The following is a 6,089-nucleotide window of genomic DNA, read 5'->3' on the forward strand; positions in this document are numbered from 1 at the left end:
CACTGTCCTGACAGCTGATCCATCAAATAGGGACTTAAGTGCAACCACTGCCAAAACAAGTCTTTTCCAATACCCATGATGCTCCTGCTCCTATAAGACAATCAATGTGCTACTTACTTGCTAAATACGCATGTATAACTTTTTATTTTTTCTATTGTATGTTACCCTATTCTAATATTAATGTAATGATCTGTTCTTTGATTTGGTTGTACAGCCTTGTGTTGTATAAGGATAAATAAACTACCAGGATCCTTGACAATCTAACATTTTTTATTCTGTTTTGGTCGTTTCATGTTTGGGAAGAATCAGAATATAGCTGATCACTTGTTTCCTTCATAACATGACAGACACGCATAACCATCTCTAGGGTTTACAGAGAATGGTCCGAAAAAGAGAAAATATCCAGTGAGTGGCAGTTGTGTGACGCCTTGTTGATGTCAGAGGTCAGAGGAGAATGGGCAGACTGGCTCCAGATGACAGAAAGGCAACAGTAACTCAAATAACCACTCGTTACAACTAAGATACGCGGAATACCATCTCTGAACGCACAACAGGTCGAACCTTGAAACAGATGGGCTATAGCAGCAGAAGACCGCACCAGCTGCCACTCCTGTCAGCTAAGAACAGGAAACTGAGGCTACAATTTGCACAGGCTCACCAAAACTGGACAATAGAAGATTGGAAATATATGTTGGGCTCGTCTAATGAGTCTCGATTTCAGCTGCATTCAGATAGTAGGGTCAGGATTTGGCGTAAAAAAAAAAACGGTTCAGGCTGGTGGTGTTGTAATAATATTTTAATAATAATATTTTCTTGCCACATTTTGGGCCCAGTTGAACATCGTAAACACGACAGCCTACCTGAGTATTGTTACTGACCATGTCCATCCCTTTATGAGCACCATCTTCTGATGGCTACTTCCAGCAGGATAATGCACCATGTCACAAAGCTCAAATCATCTCACACTGTTTTTTTTGGGATGTGGTGGAATGGGAGATTCACACCATGGATGTGCAGCCGACAAATCTGCAGCACTGCGTGATGCTATCATGTCAATAAGGACCGAAGTCTCTGATAAATGTTTCCAACACCTTGTTGAAAGTATGCCACGAAGGGCAGTTCTGAAGGAAAAAGGGCATCCAATAGTATAAGTATAAGTTTTATTTGAATAAATTGATATCCATTACAAGTTGGCACTACCTTGGCCAGCAAAATTGGTGTACCTGATGACTTATTAATAGTAATATCAGTTCTATGTTCCTTTGTGGGGAAAATGAAACTGATGCAGTTGAAATTGTTAAAAAATTCAAAAACAAACGATCAACTGTGAATTACCATTGACATGGTAAGACCTCTGACCCATACATGTACTCATTTCAAAGAGATACTTTGCCTAATAATATAAAATCAGCAAAAGTAGTTTAAATATTTACAAAGGTAAGATAAGCACTACATGGACAACTATAGACTGCTATCTCCTCTTCCTCCATTTTCAAAAATATTAAAGAAATGATTTGTGAAACTATTGGATCTCTTCATTGCTAAATATAAATTATAAAAGAGGTGGTATTATGCTCATTTTCAGGTTCAAAATCTTAATTAGGGGTTGTACCAGAACAGGTTTACATGGTTTAATTTTCAAAAAACACCATATTTTTCTCATACTGCACATTGCTGCAGCTCCTCTTTTCACCCTGTGTGTTGTACACTCTGCTCTTGAGCTACAGAGTGATGCATCTTACTTGTATAAAATCTTTGTTGGGAGTTGCACATGCGCAGTTCCCAGGTAAGGACTACTAGCCAATCAGAAGCAGAGAAGAGCGGGTCGTATGAAACAAGGTAGTGTGATCCAAATCAAAGCCGCTTCAGAGTGCGACCATAACCTAGCAGATGGTATAAGTTACACAACCACACAACGTCAAATCACCATATTTCAACTCAATTTTACATAAAAACTGGTGTTTGCTCAGTAGCTTTCACATTGGGTGTCACGTTAGCATTATAGCTATAACTCTAGCTGTGTTAGCCAACGTTTACAACAGCTGTGTCTCAATTCAGGGACCGCATCCTTCGAAGGGCGTGGCCTTCGCGGCCTACGAAGGCCAAACCGACCGTTGTGAAATGAGACGGTCTGGTCTACGGAGGACTGTCTATTGCGTCATCAACTGACCCCGCCCTTACCCATGTGTGGGGAAGTGCCGCTCCTGTCGCCTAGCAACCTTCACAGCTGTGGTCCACCGGCAATGGAGACGAATATTTTAATTTTAATATTTTACCTCTTAATAGAGGAACTAGAGATACTTCACCGCCGGCGCCGCCGCATGATGTATCTCAGGCTGAGAGAGGAGCCTGGCCAGGTAAATACGGGGGAAAGTAACTAAGAAACGTTACATTTTATATGTATTTAGGTACTATAGGCTTCCTAAAGCTAACAGTGATGTTAACCTCAGTTAACGTTGTTTATTGCTACTGCCATTTCACTTTAACAACATAATTTTCATATTTAAAGAAAACCTAACCTTACTTAAATATTAAAATATTGACAGTGTTTTTGTCATTGATCAGCTAAAGCAAGTTGAATAGAAAGATATACAAGCCTTATCTAACTAAGCTCTCTACACTTCATAACAGTTGTTCTTCTCCTTGTATCTCTACACCAGCCCCAGCCCCTGTACTGCAGGATAAATCTGATTGTGCCTGTGCTGGACAGGTTTTTTAGCCAGCAGGACACACGGCCGGATTTCCGGTTAAGCAGGGAGGCCCTGGGAGTGCTACCGGGCCTCCTAAACCAGGAACGGAGACACGGATGGGGTGCCACGATTGACACCCTGGTGTTTCTCTTCTTGCTGGCAAGCGGGGCATCATGCAGGGTGGTCTCCAGAGTGTTTGCAATGCCTCGATCCACTGTCCACCGCATCGTCCACAGAGTCACTGAGGAGGTGGTGGCCATTCGCCACAAGGTCATCCACCTACCGAAGACCCAGGATGAGTTACAACCGATATCCCGTGGGTTTGCAGGGCTGGCAAGACACAGAGCCTTTTTTAAAGCAGCTGGAACAATCGACGGCTAAATATGCTGTAAATACTATTAGTTATAAAGACCACAGAAAATAAAATCATTTATTTAACAAATATTTTATTTGAATTGATTAATAAATATTATCTAGATTATTATTTAATTATTTATATTATATTTTTCGGCAAGTCTCTCTAGTAGAGAGAACAGCCTGTCCATCCTCTCTCTGCTCTCCTGTGCTCTCCTCTCCTCTGCCTCTCTCTGCAACCTCATGTCTTCCTTCAGTAGCTGAAGCAGCTCATCCTCTCTGTCCCTCTTTCTCTTTCTCTTTCTCGGCTGGCTCTCCTCCTCCTCCTCTTCCTCCTCCTGGTCACCCACTGCAGCACTTGGCCCTGGTGTGTCCTCAGGGATAGAGGCAATTACGACAGGTGGGGTGGTGGAATGCTTCTGTCCCAACACCTCATCCATGAGGACAAACCAGGGCCAAGTTGCAGCAGTGGGCTTCCCACCTACACCCTCTCCTGACACTGGACACTTGCACTCCTAAGGCACAGGAAATCAATCATGGTAAATAACAACAGCAGAAAAACAAATTTCAGCAACTGTGTTTATTAACGTGCGTGACTAAAATGAATTAAATGAATATACAACGTACAAGGTAAATGTATGTATTATATTAAAACAGGGTTGTAAGATGAATGTGGTTTATATTTCCCTTTATGCTGCACAGTGAACGATTTATACAAAAATGTATACAGAATATATCAATTTCAAATCATACATACATACTTTGTATTTTTTTTTTTAATTGTCCCACTTTTTTTTCGCTTGGAGGGAAGTCACCTTCCCCCACAGGCCCATTTTCTCCAAAGTTGTCCTAATCACAGAGAAACAAAAGAAATAAGAAAGATAAGAAAAAACATTTGTCCCACAGTGGGGAAATTGCAGTACATGGCAATTGTGTGAAGACACAACAAAGGGCTGCCCCATTTACTAGTTGTCTTATTGTTAAAGGCTTTGAATAGGATGGCGGCTCATTTAACTGTAACTTTAAGTACACGATGATTAATGCAGCTATTACAAAAGGGCTATTGATACTTTAATTACCTCCAAGCCACGTTGGCAGAAAACTTTGCCCCGGTGAAGAGGTGGTCGCTCTCCCCCCTCAATTTAATAAAGAGGGCAGTTTGATCCTTGCTCCCTAAAACAAAACGACATGTTCAAGTAAGTTTTATGCTTCACATCACCAAACAGTCAGCAGCCTAAATCGCAAAATAACCTAGTTACATTAACCGTGTACTATATATCAAGGTTTTTGTTACCGTTACTAACGTTAACGGTGTGAAAACCAAGCAGGGTTCACAACCCGTCTAACGTTACGTGGTCACGTTATTTTCATGTACATAATATTAAGTATAAGTGATGTAGAATATCGCAACAATCTCGGTAAGACGCAGGTCTGACTCTGAACCTCTTCGATTTAAAGTAAAGACGTTAAAGGCTTTATTTTTTAGGTTGTAACTTGCTCTAACGATTTGCATTTAACGTTAACGTTAGCACATCAGTAACCTCAGGTAACGTTAACTTAACGTTAGCTCGCCAGTTAATCACTTAACTCACGTTAACTTCTTCCACAAAACTATTCTTTAAACGACACATTGCACTTTTATGCCTCTTGTTATTTTTACATATGTGTAGTTGGCTTTTGAAGTGAGTTGAAATCCAATACTTACATTTATAGGTAAAATCCGGGGGGCTCAACTCCACAGCCACAGCCGACTCCATTATTTACGCTGGAACAATCAACCGGCGCGCAATGAATGTCGGGATACCTGGGGCTGCGAAGGATCCAGCTGTTGGATCCTCCAAAAGGACGAAAAGAAGGCCGCATTTGTTGGCCGCATTTGAAGGAGCCTTCGAAATGGGACAGCCTAGTCACAATGCAGCCTTCGAAGGATGCGGTCCCTGAATTGAGACACAGCTATAAACTCCGCACTTGAACAGTGTTTCAGCCATGTTTATTTTAAATATAGTTCACAGCCAATAAAGCATACTTACAGATTGTGATTGTGAATTTCCAGGCCCAAACAGAGTTGGAGTTGAAATGTCTTTTAGGACTAAACTGTTGCCGGTGTTCTGACGATCTATGCTACCTTGCCGAAAAATGCTACCATAGCGCAAATCGATAGACTCGACTCTACTCAGCCCTGCTCCGTTTTCCATTGCAGATGGTACCCAGAGATTGTACGTCGCTATGACAACGCCACACACAACTGCCACGACGTAATGTTCAATACGACACACACACCAGCGATCCACACAGCTTTCTCTTTTAAAGTTAAAATGTTCCAAAAAAAAGACAGATAATATTCTAGCACATTTTTGTTCCGCCATCACTTCTCATAAAACTGTCAATATTTGAAATCTACACAGCTGATTTCTCACCTCAAAACTTCTCAGAAGTGGATTTAGTGATGAAATTCCATACAAAAACTGTAAAAAAACTTTCTGTTGCTGGGCTCTGTCTGGTGCAGCGATGATGATGCAGTGAATAGTAAATATTCTCTCTGACCAATCAGCAATCTGTCGTGTTTTCACGTTACATTTTAGTATCCCTCAGCTCGCTTGGAACCTCGATGGAGGTGATACGAAAAAAGCTACCTGGAAGCAGGTACAGGTACAACATTTCTACAATGGAAAACCAAACAAAGGCGAGTCGAGCCATGTGGAGCTGGTACTGTGCAGTGGAAAAGGGGCTTAACTAAAACCAAAGGGCCTCCGCTCAGACTAGCTTTGTTTGAGGGCGTGCATGACCCCGCTAGCCGCTCGGCAAGCTTTATGACACGTTTTCATTCAGAGCAGAGTTTTCTGTGGGAGATGGGAACTCCCTTTGGCTGGACTTTGGGCTTTTTCACTTTGCAAACCTGTTACATGCACAAAAAAGAGATATAACTCAATAAAGGAGAGGGGGGAATACCATAAAATACCACCTCTTTAAGTGAAAACCAGTATGGATTTAGGGAAAATAGAATAAGTACCTATGCAGTAATGGCGATGGTAGAAAAATAACAAA

General features: G+C 41.5%; 1 long non-coding RNA gene across 1 annotated transcript; it reads right to left on the reverse strand.

Moving 5' to 3' along the window:
* Positions 1–3,822: 3,822 nt before the first annotated feature.
* LOC119904796 lies at positions 3,823–4,213 on the reverse strand. Its single transcript, XR_005444745.1, has 2 exons — positions 4,124–4,213; positions 3,823–3,893 (listed from the first exon to the last, which is right to left on the reverse strand). It is a non-coding gene; the product is annotated as an uncharacterized LOC119904796 (long non-coding RNA).
* Positions 4,214–6,089: the final 1,876 nt, after the last annotated feature.

Source organism: Micropterus salmoides, unplaced genomic scaffold, assembly GCF_014851395.1.
Source record: "Micropterus salmoides isolate LMB-PRFRI ecotype aquatic unplaced genomic scaffold, ASM1485139v1 Ms_hic_scaffold_154, whole genome shotgun sequence".
NCBI lineage: Eukaryota > Metazoa > Chordata > Actinopteri > Centrarchiformes > Centrarchidae > Micropterus > Micropterus salmoides.